The sequence below is a fragment of the Mirounga angustirostris genome, unplaced genomic scaffold (assembly GCF_029215605.1).
Source record: "Mirounga angustirostris isolate CCGP_5_RB_7025 unplaced genomic scaffold, mMirAng1.0.hap1 SCAF_9, whole genome shotgun sequence".
Taxonomy (NCBI): Eukaryota; Metazoa; Chordata; class Mammalia; order Carnivora; family Phocidae; genus Mirounga; species Mirounga angustirostris.
Genome location: NW_026991717.1, coordinates 130,323,537 through 130,341,714, shown reverse-complemented (window position 1 = coordinate 130,341,714; position 18,178 = coordinate 130,323,537). Strand labels below are relative to the sequence as shown.

The following is an 18,178-nucleotide window of genomic DNA, read 5'->3' as shown; positions in this document are numbered from 1 at the left end:
AACCATAACCAAGGACCCCTGTAGTCCTACTTGGTTTGAGGGGAAAGAGCAGGTACTGGGAAAGGGTGGCTGATGGGCATCGTGGAGGTGGCTCTGGGAACTGACTCCACAGAGCCATTTCCCTGTTCTTGAGGGGAAAGGTCCCTAAAAACACTTTTGAAATCATTTCCATTGAGGGATCCAGATTTAATTGGATTTGGAAGAAATAAAAGTAACGTCATATCCCTTGTACTCAGCGTGCACCAATCATGGAACACGTGTATGCCTATTGCAAATAAAACCAGGTCAGGATCTTCAGGGAACACACACCGGGGGAGAGCAGACTCTCTTCTGGAGGTTTGATTAGGCAATCAGATGTTGGTACAAGGAATCATATAGATGAGGACTGGACAGGGGTAGGACCCTCTAGAAATCATCCCTTCCTTTCCCTTGCCTAAATCTTTCAGTAAGAAGAGATCACATCATCTTTAAAGCATTTGGAGGAAGTGGGTCCATGTTTGGCAGTATTATGTGGTCTTTTTGTGTCTATATGATTACCCACTTTGAGAACCCCACACGGTGGTGTCTGTGCACAGAACAGATTTTAGTTAAAACTGCACAGCATGATAGTCCTAACAGACAATCATCTGAGAGTTTACAAAACTCTTTACAATCTGGAAGGAAAAGATTTTTCCATGAGAAACTCATTTTGGTCACCCATTTTACAGATGACAAAGTGATGGAAGAAGAAATTCTGATCCTCCTACAAGTTCCCAGGTGATGTATTTCTGGAAAATCTTAGGAGCAGGTGTCTACTCTTGACTGATTTTCTAGACTCTGCTAGAAATACTAATCTGGTTTCAGGAAAGATGGGCCATGGAGCCATAGATTTGGGTTCAAATTCTGGCTTTGCCTCCAATTACTTGGATGACCTTGGACATATCCCTGGAAAACTCAATTTTATCCCCTTCGAAGTAGGAATAATCTCATAAACATAGGAAAATACAGGGAAATATATTCATTTATTCATTTTTGTACTTATTGAGCAAATGTTACTAGGTATCTCCTCACTGTACCTGGAGGCTGGTGAGTTGAGTGATAAGGGGATGAAATGGCAGGACTCCATCACGTCAGTTCTTACAGGCAAGAGAAGCATAGGTTTTATAGTAGGTGTAATGGGAAATTGCTAGAGAATTTGAAAGGAGTCACAGAGTCTGCTGCATTTTCCTAAGAGAACGTTCTGGCTACTGTGTGGAGGATGGAAGCAGAGAGACCAGTTTAAGAGGTATGACAGTATCTGGGAGAGGAAAGGAGCTTCAACTGGAGTGGTAAAGTGGACTGGTGAGAAGGAGAAAGAGGATGTATTTTGGAAGTAAAGTTAACAGATTGGAAGTGGAGGGTGAGGGGAAAGGGGATCAATAGAGGATTATTTTAGGATTTCTTAAGGTGGTGTCATTTCCTGAGATTGGAAAGACTTAGGGTGAGGAGGTGGTTCTGTTTTGGCCAGCCTACATCTGAGATGCTTGTTGGGAACATCAGGAAGGCAGCTGGGTACTGGCACGTAGACTCCAGGGGGAGTTGTTGGCACGTGGGTTGTGTCTACAGCTCTAAGACTGGGTGAGATCATCCTGAAAGAGCCCAAGACAGAGCCTGAGCACTAAAAGGCAGCGATTGGACCAAGAAAAGATGAGCTAGCAAAAATCATGCAGAAGGAGCTCTCGCTGAAGTTGAAGGAGAATTGGACGTGTGGTGCCACAGAAGCCAAGGGAAGAATCCCTTTGGCCAGCCAGCCCTGGCCACACAGTAGACACTCAAGGAGAGTTCGTTTCCCCTTTCATAGAAATAGTATCATTCATTTATTTTAGGTCTCTCAAAAGATATAATATTACCTTTCATCCCAGCATAAATTCAATCTGCAATGGCATTTTTTCCCCTTTCATATGTCTTTCAAGGTTGAAATACAGAGCCCTGAAGAGTTGTGGGTTGGTCACCCCTCTTCAAAAGCATACATTTACCAGCCTGCAAATCTACCAAGTGAAGATTTCTCTTTTTCTGCCTTAAGTTCACATGATTTAATTTGCCCGAGTAACCTGCTGTCATAGGTTTTCATGGAGTCCTGATATCTAACAGAGTAATTAATGCTTTAGGCTTTTAGGAACTGTTTCAGGTTTTTATTAATCACTGTTGTGATTGCACATATGAATTATGAAGGAGTTATTTTGGTAGTTGGATTTCCCCTTCAGAAAAATTTCCATATTTGTTCATTATGAACTGATAGCCTGGAGAAGAAGAATAAAAATGGAGACTGTTCCCTGGGTCCTATGCAGACATTTCAAATTATCCAGGGTAAGGATTACTTTATAGTAAACAGAAAGAGCATGAATTGTTTGAAGTTGGTACTTAAAGGTTTTCTCTTTCCCCCACCGTAAATTAATTAGAGATTCTTTGGGACTGCCCCAAATATATGGATTTTGTGAACCGTTTAAGGATGTGTGAACATCCGAAGGAATCTGTGGGTTTTGTGTGATTTGTCTATGTTTGGAGGAATCACTCCTAGGACCCTGATGATTCGTGTGCTGTTCTTCTGGGAGTTTTCCAGGAGACAGAGGTCTCCAGGTAACAGGAAAGAAAAAGAAACCTATCCCCCTTATTCCTTCTAATTTTATTTAGGGGAAATGTCGTGGATTTTCAGAATTCAGTGATTGTATTTGAGATCAGTGTATGAAAAAGGAATGTGATGGTTGGTATCAAGTGCTTAAAATTCAATTCTGAAGTGTAAGAAACAAGACACAGTAACGGTTCTCTGGGAAGCTCCTCCCCCTAAGGCACCCACCCCAGACATTTGCAGGCGTTGTGCATAAATGCGAGCGTGGCAGCTTGTGAGTCCTGCTTGCCACTTTCCTTGGCATGGGGGAAATGTAGATTTCCCCTGTGTTTACAGGAAATTTTACTCCCTGCCTTTTCCTCTGACAAGAGAAGACTAGCTGCTTTACTGGGAACAGGGCTCTTTTCAGTGATTAGAGTGATTTTCCATGATTCTACCCATACTTGGAACAGATTTTTGAGACTGCAAATAAAAGACAAAATAGTTCTATCACTTTCGATGGAGGCAACCACTCTGCTAGTATCCAGTGCCTTGACTATTAAGTGAAAATACCTGTTATTGCTCTAACTGCCATTTTTACTCTTCCTAAGTGGCCAGTTGGGATGAGGAGTGGGGGAAGGAGCTGGGTTGGGCAGGAGGAAGTCCATTTGCAAAGTCAACAGCGGAAGTATTCAGGCAGAGCCTGGGACATCTGATCTGAATTCTGTGGAGACAAGGGGAGGGTTCGATACAGCGCTGATGGACCACCCTGCTAATTCTACAGTAACTTGCTGTGACAGACTATGCACTTTTAATCTGATGGTATTTTCATCTTAATTTACTTGCAACCTGCTTTTTGTAGGTAACAGCATTTCTGACAAAGGTGATAAATTTGCTAAAGCTTCACATTCAGATTCTTTCCTCATATGAGTGTTATATAATTATATATACATTTGGGCTCAAAGGTCCCAGTCTAACAAATTCCCTTCACGGGAATACCATTTGAGTGCCCATTCTCTCATTAATTTTATTTGACATTTATGTCAACATTACATTCCTAGCCTAAAAGGAGAAATCACATGCGTATGCAGGGGTGTATTTTAAAGTGGAGTATTTAGTTTGGCAGTGAAAAGCAGCCAGCTAAGTCTGCTAAAGCAAAATTTTCTAAATTAGTTAATATGAAGTGGTCTAAATGCACTAAATTTAAATTGTTCTAACAAAGCCCCGAATGCTGGTGCATGCGGCTATTTTGATATTTCTCACATTTTTCCTCCAGGACTTCCAGCGTTGACTGAGAAGGTGTTTCTGGAAAATTAACTTGGGAGCCATCAGAGGTTGAAAGAAGGGACTGAAAATAAGTCGTTCTGGTGGTGTCAGGAGTGGTATTTGCTTGCCTGAGACCCGGCGCCCAAGTCAAAGACCCGATTCTTCTCCCACCTACACTAACCTGGGAGCGAGGAAGTTTATCAGTTAAACATGTAAGCGTCCAGTTCCCGGTTCTGCTGAATGAAGAGTTTCACAAACATCGCTGCTGAGGTGGGAGGGCAGTTGGGGGGCCCCATCCCAGCAGCGTGAGCTCCATTATGTCTCTGACCGGTTGGTCACATGGCCATGGCATTGCTGAGCCCTAACAAAAGTAGACAAACGCGTGATTTGGGGGTGATTAGCCCTAAACAAGAAACGATTGTTGGACATCATCGATATCCTCTGACTTAGGGGGCTCGGCTAAATTTTGAATCAGAGGCTGCCACCAGAGAGGAAAGGAGCTTATCCCTAAGCAGAATCCAAGGGACAAAACGTGGCAGTTTCTTTGGGGTGCAAAATGCTGACTTTTACATACTTTGTGGTTTGTGTGTTCTCGAGCTGCGCTTTGTGCTTGGCTATAACGATGAATTGCAGACTGGGCTTTTGTTTTGCAGAGAATTCACCAGTGTTGGAGAAGACCGGCCTTTGGCATAAGTGGGGAGTGGGCAGTTTGTCAAGCGCCCCTCCCCCACTCATCTTCATTCCAGCATTCATCCCTACTCCCCGTGGCCCCCCAGCCCTGCCAGGGTTTACTGACCCCAAACAAACACTTCCATCCCCTCCGGGCTGTCTTCAGCATGATTCTGGAGTGTCAGGTGGTTGGTGACCAGCAGACCTGTGAACCTTTCAGAGGGCAAGGTCCTTCAAGGTCATTACTAGAGTGATTTCAACTGTGATCTTCTGGAGTCATTTTCTCCTGGGGGTCCCTTTGGTGGGCTAGCCACTTAATGTCATCTCTGAAAGGTTAGGAATGTATCAGGGAAGAGGAGGAGGAGGACGGGTTGCAGTTGATGAAGGAGAAACTTAAGAGTCCGTATTGGCCTTCGTCATCATCAGCTCAGATGGCTTTGTTCTCAGCACTTTACTTTGGCTTTGAGGATTCTGTGATTTTCTTACCTGATCTCGTCTGCGTTAGCTTGTGACTAGCCCTGGTAGGTATGTTTGCGTTCAGGAGTACGTGCTGGTGGTGGTCACGTGGTGTTTTGTTTCAGAGTTCTGGTATATCCTTCCAGCCCCCTTAAAGGTACTACCTGCAAAACTAAGAGATTCATAGTTTTCTGGCTGTCAAGGCAATTCTGGATTTCCTAGGGAAGAGATTTTGAGAGCTGGAAGAGCCCCAGACATCTGGGTCACCTTGGCATGTGTAGATAAGCCCAGAGAGGTGAGGAGCCAGGTCTCCGGACACTTGCCCAATCTTCCTTTCACCTTCCAGCCATTGCCCGTAGGATGAGCAGAGAAGCTTCTCACTGCTTCGCCCGTGTAGTGGGAGGCAAAGTGGTTGAAATCCCTCTGCCGAGAGCCAGTAACAACTCCGTTCCAGCACCCTAGAATGGAAGACCCTTCGAGACTGTGGAGTTGAATCCCGAGGCCATAGGCTCCGAGTCGGGGGGCTGGCAGCAGCACCCTAGCTCCCTCAAGCCTTCAGTTCAGCGATTCCCCTCCACGTGTTCTGGGTGGAAGATGATGAGAGGTGCCCGTTGGCACGTTCTCTCTCTGCTCTCTTCCTGCCAGCTACCAGATGTATCCCTGCCAGGCCTTTATCACCCCCAAAGAAGACCTAAAATCTTATTAGGGAAGTATTTACTACAGAACTAATCTGTCCTTATCGAGGCCATGCCTGTGTTTTTAGCTCAGTTAAATGAACTACCATTCCCTTAGAAAATACCCATTTCTCTGGAACTCTTGCTCCTGGCACCAGCTGCCCATGGGTGTCTTTGTCTCTAACAACATACCACAGACCGGTGCCTTGCAAACAACAGGCATTTTTTCTCACAGTCTGGAAGTCTGAGATCAGGGTGCTAGCATGATCAGGTGAGGGCTCTCTTCCAGGTCACAGACTTCTTGTTGAATTTTTCCCTGGTGGAAGGGGCCGGGGGTTCTCTAGGGTCTCTTGTATTTATAAGAGTACTAATGACGTAATCACCTCCCAAAGGCCCTACCTCTCCTCACACCCTCACGTTGGGCGTTAGGATTCCAACATGTGAATTCTGGGCGGGGACACAGACATTCAGACTACAGCAAGGGGTGACACTTTTCAGCCAGGAAGTGGTGAGGGTCTGCTCTACAGTGGACGGAAGGATTGGGTGGGGGCTGCAGGGAGTGGCTCAGATCAACAAGAATTGGAGACAGTGACCTTAGAGACAATTCCTTCTGCCACCAGTGCCCTTAAGAATGACTCCTCTTTGCTGCTGAAGACCTTGCTTTATACAGATGGCCTCTTGGCCTTTAACCTCTAGGCCTGGGATGAAGAACTGTGTTTGAGGGGCTGCTCGTTCTTGCCCCCCAGCACTTACGGTACTTGGCTCATTGCTTGGCCTGGTTATGGGAGCTCAGGTTAAGATCGTACTGTGTGAAGGGGAGCTCATGCACAAGCTTTCTTCTCTTGCACAGTTTAGAATTTGCTAGCAGACTAGCTCTGCGGGTGGAGGGCCCAGTCCCTTCTTTAGCAAAATATCCGGAAAGCAACAAGTGCAGCTGGTCTTCTCCAAGTGCAGCTTTATTGGCATCTGGCTTCTTGTAATATATTTTTAATATACTATGTATGCTGTATCTGAGTAAATCAGTAGGTATGTTTTGAAATTAAATATTTGCTAAGGGCTAGATTCTTCTGGTGTTAAATTATTGATAACAAACTTCACAGACACTGTATGAGATTTGATGACATATGATTTTTGAGTGACCTGCCATTTATTAGACTTTATCTGCCCATGAAATCCATTTCCAATTCAGACCATATCTACTTTGGGATTGCTTGCCAGAAATCTATTCCCAGGTTTCTCCTTATTTCAGTGAAATATCTCTGTCTCAGCACCTTTCCCAAGGTGGCTGATCTAATCGGGGGCCAATCACTTATCGCTTCTCATTTCCTTTGGCAGGTCTGTCAAACTGGGAAATGCATCTCAGGGACACTCAGAAGTACTAGGTGACCCACCCCCTTTGCCCTTTTCCTCTATAGCAGAAGGTTGGAAGGAGTGAACACCCCCAAGCAGAGCCCTGGTCCAGGGTCTATAAACAGAAACAGGACCACCTTCTTGCTCGGGCAAACGGAAGTGGTCTCCCTGCTTTCCCCTCGGTCAGGAGCTGTCGGGAACCTCTCTGTGCTGAATGGTGCTCATTGACCCTCGAGCAATGAGAACTCATTTGCATGGCACAGAAGGCCGCTGGGCCCTCAAATCTTTTTCAGGTCCCCCTTCCTATCTGACTTCTCTGCAGACAGGTGCATGCTTCTGGCTGCTGCAGGGTCCAGCTGGCAGGAGGACTCTAACTTGTCATCACAGAAATAAAATGTGTCACCTCTGTGTTCCCAACCTCTGTTCTTTCATGTTTAACCAGCACTTTGAATCTTTATAAACATGTCAGGGTTTCTATTTTTATTTCCTAATTAATTCAGAAAAGGCGCAGAAGACGTTGCTAATGATGGAAAAGAGAAAGGGACAGGTAGAGCCAAGGGTGGCTTTTGTTTCTCAGTTTGATAAGACAATTGAATGAATATGGGCATCCAGCAATTCAAGCAATTACTTGGGGCTTGCCAATGCTTTCGTGATTCTTGGGCATTCCTGAAACTGGTCAAATTTATGAACGGGTCTATACCAATCAAATACCATGGCAAGCTTTTTTTTCCCCAATATTAGTGGACAATGAGACTTCATTTTCCCATGCACAAGGGAGAACAAGAATTTTCACATATATTAATCTTCAATTTATTTGAAATGTATTCTTTTTAGCACTAGTTCTGAAATTACAGTGTCTGAATACATTAAACCTAATTTACCCTTTGTCTTGATGATTCAAAATCATCTTTCTAAATATCTAGAACTGTGTACTTTAGTGATTCCAGAATCTCAGGAGTCTCAAGGGTGTAGTGTTTTAATTAAATGAGCATTTCCTCTATTCCATTGTTACCAAAAAGGCTCAAATAGTAGACATGAAATAATGGAAAGAGTTCTAAACTTAGAGCCAAAACTCTGGTTCTAATTTAAGTTTAATCATTAATTAGCTGTTTGACCTTTAGCAAGTCTCTTAACCTCTCTGAGAAATTATTTTTTCCATCTATAAAAATGGGGAATTGGACCATAGTATTCCCAAGGTTGTTTAGATTTCTAAAATTTTATAATTTTATGATGAAGGACCATGCTATGCTGTAATGCCAGTTGTCCTAAGGGCTTTTGAGGTTAGGATTATTTGTTTCTTTATGCTGTGGTCCCACATTGCTAAGATTTTCTAGATATTGTGTTGGCTTTGAAGCTTTTCTCCATTCCCTGGGTTGTAAACTACAGCCTCCAGGCCAAATTCGACCCACCACCTGTTTTTGTAAATAAAATTTTATTGGAACAGAGCCACACTCATTCGCTTACATCTGTAGCTTCTCTGGAGCTACAGTGGTGGAACTGAGTAATCACAGCCGAGAAGGTTATGAGCCACAATGCCTAAAATATTTGTTATCTGATCTTTATAGGAAAAGCTTGCCAACCTCTGCTTTCTTCTTTAAAAAAAATTACCAAAAAAAAATTTTTTTCACCCCTGAAGTCTATTACTTTTCATTGCAATCACTGTCTCCCTCCACGATTTAGTTTTCATTTACCACATCAACCTGGCTAGAGGCTAAGAAAGCAGTCGACACAACTAATCAGAATTAAGTTCAAAGAAAGAGTCAACAGCAGGTTCTGAACAAAACTTCGTGGGGACAGTCAGGGCAGGTGTTGAGTGCTTGGGCTTTTTAGCTTCTTAGAGGGCCTGTCCTTTCTTATTTACATTTCTGGATCATTCTTGCTAGTCTTCCTATGTAGAGTGAGTCTTACCACCACTGGAAATTTCTAGAAATGGTTGCTTTTATTCTGCTGATGGTTCTTAGTTTGCCATAAAATCCGGCTCCTGGACCTGTACACGTGACTTCACCATCACGGGGAGTCTCCCTATGAATGTAGTCAACTGAACCTGAGACCCACACAGCTGGGTGTCAGTCCTGCTCAGCTGTCCCCTGGCTGCATGAGCCGAGGTAGTCGCTTCACTGCCCCAGGCCTGTTCCGTCATCTGGGAAATGGGAAGGGTACTGAAGACCTCATAGGTTGTACTGCAAGGGATACCGTGGGTTTCAACCCCACCCTTCAACTGCCTTTCCTGACACTTGGGCGGACCCTTTGTGAAACTGATAACGCCAAATGATAGAACATGAGATGAGCGCCAAGCAGTCATGAGCAAGACCCTGTGCCTTAAAGTTTACCACGTGCTTCCTCTCTTGCATGCGGCCAGGTGAGTCAGCCTTGCCAGAGCCCCGCGTTGGCTCAGTGTGATAAAGTGACTTCGATTCCCGTTAGGCCCCTGTTCCTGTGTGTAGCTCCCTGGCTGGTGAGGGGAAAGAGTTAGGTGAGAGGCAGGATTGCAGACCTTTCTGGGTCCCTAGCAGTAACAGCACCAACCCCAGTTCCTATCAGGTCCTGATGATCGTGCTGTTTTGTGGACATGGATGTGAGACCATGTACGTAGAGACTACTGCCTCCCTCTGTGGCCTGTAAATTCCTGAAATGCAGGAGCTATTTTTTATCTTAGCTCCAAATCTCTGTTGAAGAGAACAATGTCTGGCTTCAACAAATACATGTTGAATTGATTTGTAATGACCAAGGTTTTCTGACGACACAACTACGTTGGCTGTGTGTCTAGGTAGACCTCTGTAGTAGCCATACATACCAAACTGGCTCCCTGTACAGTGCTCAGTGTCAGAACACAGCCACCTCTTAGAGGAACTAGCCCTTCCTTTTGGAGATAGCACTAGAAGGCAGGCAACACCTGCAAGGGCAACCGAGCCGGGCTGAAGTCTGGGTGGGAAGCCTTGTCTTAGCCGCTGCTCACTTCGGATCACCGTAGCCATCCACCACCTCCATCCTGCCCATGCCTCTGAGATTGACACCCATTCCTCACCTCCATCCCTGTTGCCCCTCTGCTGTCAAGGGGTGATCAGACTGAAGGAAATGAAAAAAAAAAAAAAGACTAGTATATGACCCACCTTGAAGGTTATCTAAGAAAGGGCTAAAAACAGTACAACATGGTGACTATAGGTAATAATGATGTATTTGCACGTTTGAAAGTTGCTAAGAGAGGGGCACCCAGGTAGCTCAGTTGGTTGAGCCTCCGACTCGGTTTCAGCTCAGGTCATGATCTCGTGGGTCGTGAGATCGAGCCCTGCATCGGGTTCCGTGCTTAGCGGGGAGTCTACTTGGGGATTCTTTCCCTCTGCTCCCCCCATGGATAAATAAATCTTTTTTAAAGAAAAAGAAAGTTGTTAAAAGAGTAGATCTAAAAAGTTCTCATCACAAGAGGAAAATGTTTGATGATGGATGTTAACTAGACTTCTTGTGGTGATCATTTCATATTATATACAAATATCAAATCATTTTGTTGTACACAGAATGCTTCAATTAAAAAAAAAGGAGCCCACCCACCCTTGATCCATGTGTAAATACATAGGAGTTTCTGGGGTGCCTGGCAGGCTTAGTTGGTAGAGCATGCGACGCTTGAGCTTGGAGTTGTGAATTCCCACCCACTTTGGGTGTAGAGCTTACTTAAAAAAGAAAAATACATAGGAGTTTCTTTCTGTTACATGTACTGTATTGGGAAATGAATAACAAATACTTGATTCATTCATTAAAAAAAATATTGAATCTCTCTTTTTTTTTTAAAGATTTTATTTATTTATTTGACAGAGACACAGCAAGAGGAGGAACATAAGCAGGGGGAGTGGGAGAGGGAGAAGCAGGCTTCCCGCGGAGCAGGGAGCCCAATGCGGGGCTCGATCCCAGGACCCTGGGACCATGACCTGAGCCAAAGGCAGACGCTTAACGACTGAGCCACCCAGGCGCCCAATATTGAATCTCTTATTTGTGCCAGGTTTATGCTAGTTGTTGGAGTGACAGCAGTCATCAAGAACAGAAAGGAATTCATATGTAATTAACAAATAAACAAGTGAAACAGTTGTAAATTGTGATAAAAAACGATGAGGGATACAAATGTTAGGGGCCAGCTCTGAGGAGGTGACATTTACCAAGAGTCTTAAAAATCCAGAAGGAGCTTCATTATGCAGATGAGGGAAGAAAGAGATTCCAGGCTGTGGGCACAGCATGTGCAAAGACCCCGAGGCTGATGGAGGGAGCCTCGGCTCCTCTGGGATTGAAACAGGGTGAATGTGTGGGAATGTGTGGCCTGGGTGGAGGTCCAGGAGGTGGTCAGGGTGCTGCTCCTGGAGGAGGTTGGGTTCATTGTTGCTGCCATGATTTCATGCATTCAGGTTTCTATTGAAAGTATCACTTTTGCTGTTGTGTGGAGTGCAGTCATCAAGACCAGGCAAGTGATGTCCCTGGACCAGAATAAGGTAAAGCTCTAAAGTAGAGAAGATGAAGAGAACTTTCTGGTGGGTTGGAATAGAAGTCAGGAGGGACAGGGAGGTGCTGGGATGCTGACATCTAGGAGATGGCATTTATTAAGATGAGAGAAATTGAGGGGAGTGGAAGGACAGATTTGGGGGAAAAGTCTGAAGTTCTGCTTTGAAATCAAGTGTGTTGGTGGCACAAGGCACCTTGTGGAGCTGGTAAATGTGAACCAGTGTAACCTTTCTTATCCCTGCCATTCATGAGTCATTCTATGCTCTGATGAATGACTAGCCTTCTTCCTGCACATGAATCTTCCCCAGGGTCCCCTCTGAACCCAGATTTATACCATATTGCACCTTTAGTTAGCACAATCGCTTGCTTGCAGTAGGTGCTCAGGAAAGATTTGTTGATGCACCAAGCATCCCCAGCTCGTTGAGAGAATCCAGTTCCAAAGCAAGTAAAAGAAACTGGTTAAAGGGGAAGCGATGCCCATGAAGAGGGGCTTTGGTTGTGTCCGTGATGAAATGGCTATTTTCCTAGGAAGGGACGCGAGGCAAATGATGAGGAAGAAACGGGGACACACCTAGATGTCCGCCCCTCGAAGCACGTGTCTTGGCTTCTGTACCTGTAACCTGGGGTCGGCTGTGTTGGGAGCTGGATCACACATGCACACCTGTCTTCTCTCTCCCTTCCCTATCTCCTCATTTCCTCCTCTTTGCTCTCCTATCGACCCCTTAGAGGAGGAAAAAAGGCAAAGTAACAAGGAGGAGGACGAAGGGCGGAGGGCAAAGCCACGGGCTTCATTCAGGTATCATGGGGCAGGGGATGTCATTTGGAATACATAGCTGCTGTCTCTCTCTCTCTCTCTCTCTCTCTCTCTCTCTCTCTCACACACACACACACACACACACACACACACACACACACACACACAGAGGAATGAGTCGTGAGTAATTTCATCTCCCAAAACCAGCACAGAGAACACTATTTTCCCTCCCTGCTTTCAGTGTTCTGGAAGATTGAAGCTAGTGATAGTGCTACCACTTATTAACTTAAAAGTGCATTTCTGTGATAGGTCCCAGGTCCTGAACTAGTAATTTTTGACAATGCAAAATAATGAGGGCAGTGTCTCGTGATTTTAGAAGCTAAGCATTTGTTGCATTTAAAAAAAAAATTTTAAGTTATTTCTTCCCTGTAGGAAAGTAAAGAAATCCGCGATAAAATAATAATTAAATGCTGACAGTGCTAAATTTCCACCCAGCATGAGCCGCCAGCAGTTTCATACCAAAACATTAGGTCATTTGAAGAAAAAAAATCCGATTAAATACCTCTGTAGGCTTCTCTGATTAGCCGTTCTTAAAAGAGTCTGTGACAGTAATGAAAGGGTGCGATTTGACAGCCATAATTTCCTCTTGAAAGAAAGGTAACCCAGAATAGTGGGTACACGTGAGGTTTTTACGGGAATTTCTTGTTGGTCTTTACTAGTGGGTTTGTTTTACTAATCATTAGTTTCTAGCCGTTCTGAAGAGCCCGCCAAGCAGGAATTATGTACGTTGTCTTCCCAGGGTAAGGCTTGGGGGACAATTTCAATGCCAGCCTTTCTTTTCTTTCTTCTCCGCACAGTGGGTTTCATATTGCCGGGGTTAAATGACCTTGACACGGGCAGGTTTGGGAAATGAAGTGTGGGTTACAGAGATCCTCCATGCGTCCCGTGTATTAATTTTCTGCGTCTGGCAGCTCCCAGCGTCTCTTTGTATTAACTCGCCATGGCATGAGGGCTGGAGGCCAGATTTGACGGAAGATGGAATGATTATGTGGCATATGGTAAATGCAACCACCACCACTAATTACTCTTTCTTTTCACTTTCTCCTTGGCTTCCATGGGTGATCGGGGGTTTCTTGAATTTGGAAATGTTTACCTTGTGTCGGCCCCATGATATACTCTCACCCTCAATGGATATTGGAGCAGCTGACTTCCTGGGCTCTAATGTGATGGGATTGACATTGCAAACCTAAGAGCAGACGAACAGCTCAACCAGCGCCAAAATACTTCATTTGAAAGTTGAAGGCCTTTGAAGGAGAGGTTCTTCTGGGAGGCGGTTGCAGAATGGAGCCTAGAAGTCAAGTCTCCCAAGCCCCGGACGAAGCTGGTTTTCCCTTGGCTGTCCTACCTCTCAGGGGCTGAAGGAGAGTCAGGGTTTTAGTGTCCTATGGCTGGGTGGCTCAAAGCAACAGAAATGGATTCTCTTACACGAATCTTTCAGTTGGTTAGAAATCCAAAATTCAGGTGTTGGCAGGGCCATGCAGACTGAAGGCTCAGTGGCAGAATCTGTTCTATGCCTTTCTCCTCGTTCTGGTGTTGCTGGCAACCCTTGGCTATGCCACAGCCCCAGTCTCTGCCTCCAGCATCACGTGGCTTTCTCCCTGTGTGCGTCTCTATCTGCGTCTCTCGTCTTCTTGTAAGGACACCAGTCATATTGGATTTAGGACCCACCTTACTCCTGTATAACCTCATCTTAACTACTTGCATCTGCAAGATCCTCCTTTTCTGAATCAGGTCACATTGCGAGGTTCCAGGAGTTAGGACTTGGTGGCGGGGGGGCGGGGGGGGCACGAATCAGTGCATAACAGGCGGGGTTGGGGTAGATTTTCCAGGGAGGGATTTTGGAGACGTTTAACTGCCATGAATCATTATCACCTTCAACTGTACTTCTAGAGCTTGTTCTGTCTTTATGCTTTTCCTGTCAAGTGCAGGAACCTGAGTCCTTTCAATTTATTATTAATGATGATGATATGTAGCTTTCACTTTTTAGCAAGGAGTGAGAGCATGTGAGTCAACCCAAGGATTAGCCATAAAAAAGGGATGAAGTTAAAAACGATTCAGAGACAAGATTTGAATTGTAGATATTTTTGTAGAGATTCTCTGGGTTCTTTTTCAGTCTGCATTAAAGCCCTTCAATTTGGAGAGTCGATTCTATTTATTTTTATATTTGTTCTATATTTATTTATAATTTAGAAAAATTATAATTTAGAATATACAACAATTTGTTCTATAATTTACGCAATCACAATTATCCTGCCTTTCTCCTTAACGGTTATTTTTTTTCACTATCCCTCACTCTAAATTCACCTTCTGGAAAGATTGACCATTTTTAATTTCTTCAGTCCTGTCATGTAGAATCCATGGTGACCCCCATTTCCTGCCATTGTTATCAACCTGCAGTGGCCGTCATGCCAAACAGATCTGCGTCCTGATCTCCAAATACTCTTTCTCCCTCCCCGCCTCCATACTCTGCTCTGGCTCCTCTTGCCCTCTGACATGGTTTTCCCCTTCCCCTGCTGCCCCTCAGAACACAGCCTACCCTCCCCTGCTTCCTGGATGCTACTCAAACAGGAAGTGATCCTCTCCTGAGTGAAGTCCAGTGGAATTCCTTGTCAGTTTCTCATTTGGGTCCCACACGACTGCCTTTTAGTGCCTTCTCTTTATAAAAGTAGCAGATTAGTACCCGCAAGAACCACCTTCTACTCATGCTGCCATCCCCACTTTGTGTAGCTGTGGGATGCTTACCATACTGTCTGCCTCTCTATGGTTTGGAGAATCTGATGAGACAGAACATCAAGATGATTTGAAACTCGTCTCTGAGAAGTACTATTCAAATACTTATCACTTAATGTGCCTCAATGTACTTACCTGTAAAATGGACCAATTAATAATAGTACCTGGGGAGGATTAATTTAGTAAGGCACATAGGATAGTACGTGGAGTATAGTAATTCATGAGTGAGAGCCGTCATCCTCCTCCTCATTGTCAGTATCTTTGCAGATAGGATCGTATGCCCCTTGAGGACGGAGGTTGCATTTTGGAATCTCCTCCATGCATAGGATGGAACCTTACACTGGATGATCAGTAAACACTTGCTGGCTGTGTGCATTCTCCTATGTCTCCTTTTTCCTATGACATTAAAATTCCCCCTGATCATACTCTTTAGCATGGAAGTTTTTAAATGACTAGAAATCAACTCTCTGACAGCAGTGTTGATTTTAGCTCTAAACCTAAATTAGTTTGATAGGTGAATCTCTGTGGTAATGCAGATGTCATCATTCAAAAGTGGTCCAAATTCATTTTCTTTTGATACCTCCTCATCAGGATGTAACATGGGCATGTTTTGAAATGGAACATCTTCTATTAGTTTAATTGAATGTGGTTTTGACAGCGTCAAGGCTTGTGTAATGTCCTCGTGGTAACCCTTTGAAGGCATATGTGAAAATTGTTCTATAAAATGGCGAGGCAGAAAATTTCTGGGACAGCTTGGTGTTCCTTGTGTGGTGTAGCGTAGCTGGGTAAATGATAGTGGGTCGATGAGACGAGACAGAGAAACCTTGCCGATGACTACTTGGAGGTCAACTTTCACATGGTGCCTAAAAATACATGGCACAATCTGCTCACACACATACGAAATTTGCCAATCATGCACTTTTTGATATTAGTGTAATTTTTGAATGCCTCTTAACCCTCCTCCTTTTGGGTAAATCTTACCAATACACTTTCCTCACCACATCCAAGTCTGTCCATACCTATTTTTTTTTAAAGATTTTATTTATTTATTCATGAGAGAGAGAGAGAGAGAGAGGCAGAGGGAGAAGCAGGCTCCCTGCAGAGTGGGGAGCCCGATGCGGGACTCGATCCCAGGACCCCGGGATCATGACCTGAGCCGAAGGCAGACGCTTAACCATCTGAGCCACCCAGGCGCCCCATACCTATTTTTTTTATATGGATCTAAGAATAGAAATTCCTTTGGGGGCAAATATGAGCAGATCTGTTTTCTTCCCACATACCAGTAGGATGCCCTGAACAGCGCTGATGCTCAAAGTCTGTTGATAATGGGCTTTCTTTCCAGGAATATGGCTTGGGTAATTTTATCAAGAATTCATGGTGTGGCAGCAAAATTAGTGGTGTTTATTTAGGAAGGGTTTTCCTGTAAGTAGCTGATTGGGAAAATGTGCAGCTCCTACTGCATAAATAGAGGTCAAGGAAGGCAAGTGGAGTCTACAGAGAGGGGTCCGGGAGACAAAAGAAATCTTGTCCTTTTGATGTGACTGTGAATGAATATCACAGTCGCACTGGAACACCTACACACACACACACACACACACACACATTCCTTCCTTCCAAGCCTTGTAACTGGATCACACCAACCCAACTAGAGCCACAGTAATAGTAGTAGCCAGCCTTTCTTGCAAACGCCACTGTCCACAATTTGCAGACAACTCTCCTGCAAGTATCTTGGGAAGATCCCCTCCTCTGCTGTTTGCTTCTAAATTCACGTCTGGAAAGCTTGACCATTCTGGAAAGCTTGACCATTTTAATTTCCTCCATCTGTAATGGCATCCCATTTCCTGCCCTTGCTACTCCTTGCACTTGCCCCGCTGGGCCTCCCTGCCACCAGATGGCCCCACTTCCTGATCTCCAGATGTACCTGGTACTCGCACACCGCCACACTCTGCTCTGGCTCCTCTTGCCCTCTGACATGGTGTTCTCCTTCCCCTGCTGCCCCTCTGAACACAGCCGACCCTCAGGGGCTTGCATCCACCATCCAGGAAGTGCTCCCCAAACAGGAAGTGATCTCCTCCTGAGGGAAGTCCAGTGGAATTCCTTGTCGGTACCTCGTGTTGGTCTCACAGGACTGCCTCAGGAATGCCTGATGCATCCCCGAGACCTGTGAAAATCGACATGACCCGTGAAGGTGCCCCAAAGCTATGAAGGTTACTTGAGGCCTCTGGGAAGCGTCCCACCCTCATTGTGGAAGCCAGTTCTTGGTGACGCCTACCAGCCACGACATCTTTCCTGCCTCCCTCTCCCAAGCCTGCATAGGTCCCTACGTTCTGCTTGAGCCACTCTGCATTCCCAGACCTCTCAGCTGGGGCCCTGCCTCCTGTCCTGCTGGCTGGTCCACCAAGTGCTGGTTTTCAGTCAGAAGGCACCTCGACCCCCTTCTCTGTCCTTCACTTCCAGCACCTTGGGTTGGTCTGGGCGTAGAGCATGGCGGCTGATACAGGTTTTAAGTGATTTGGTGCACCTCTGTTGGAAATTTCTGAACTGCCGGGTCTGTCTTGAGGGCCAGAGCAGAGTTAGGAGGGCGAGACCTGTTTTCTAGGGTTGGCCTGTGTACTGATGGCTGTATGATCTTGAGAAAGTTAGTGTTGTCCTCGGAGAGCCAAACAGGTGTGTGTAAAGCATTTATCTCAGTTACTAGCACCCAGTACGCATTCAGTGAGTAATGTGGCTAGTTTTATTTTTCTTTTGAATATCCTCAGAGATAGCAAAAAGTAAATCACTTGGAAGCAGGTAATACTCGCTGGGTAATGTTAATTTGGGGTCCATAACGATAGGTCATTTTAAAGCAATGAGACTCAGACTTGTAAACTGGCTCTGGAGTCACTTCTGAAACTGGTGACAACATATACTACCGTTCACAAAGCCAGTGTAATCCAGGGCTGGATCTTTGCTGTCCAGGGAGTCTGTACCAGGATTGAGTCGTATAGGTAACTTGGGGCTCGCCTCCTTGCCTCTAGTCAAGACAGGCTATGGGAGGGGTCCCCATTTCCCTTCTCCAGTGGTCCAGGGGCTGCGTGGGGCCACCACCTGGCTAGCCCCGGGCCTATCCTCATTACTGGTTTGTGCAAGGAAGACCAGCCTGGCAGACCCTCACTGTTTTTGGAAGACTCCCTC

The 18,178-nt window shown here is 45.1% G+C and overlaps 1 protein-coding gene across 5 annotated transcripts in view; it reads left to right on the top strand.

Moving 5' to 3' along the window:
• Window positions 1-18,178, top strand: part of FOXN3 (forkhead box N3) — a 394,185-nt gene that overhangs the window by 35,904 nt on the left and 340,103 nt on the right. Inside the window, exon 1 of one of the 5 annotated variants that reach the window (XM_054513835.2) lies at window positions 3,840-4,041. The exons of the other annotated variants lie outside the window; for them this stretch is intronic. The gene's annotated coding sequence lies outside the window, so the exon portion shown is untranslated. Of the gene's footprint in view, window positions 1-3,839; window positions 4,042-18,178 lie in introns of those variants that run through there. 5 annotated transcript variants of the gene reach the window in all.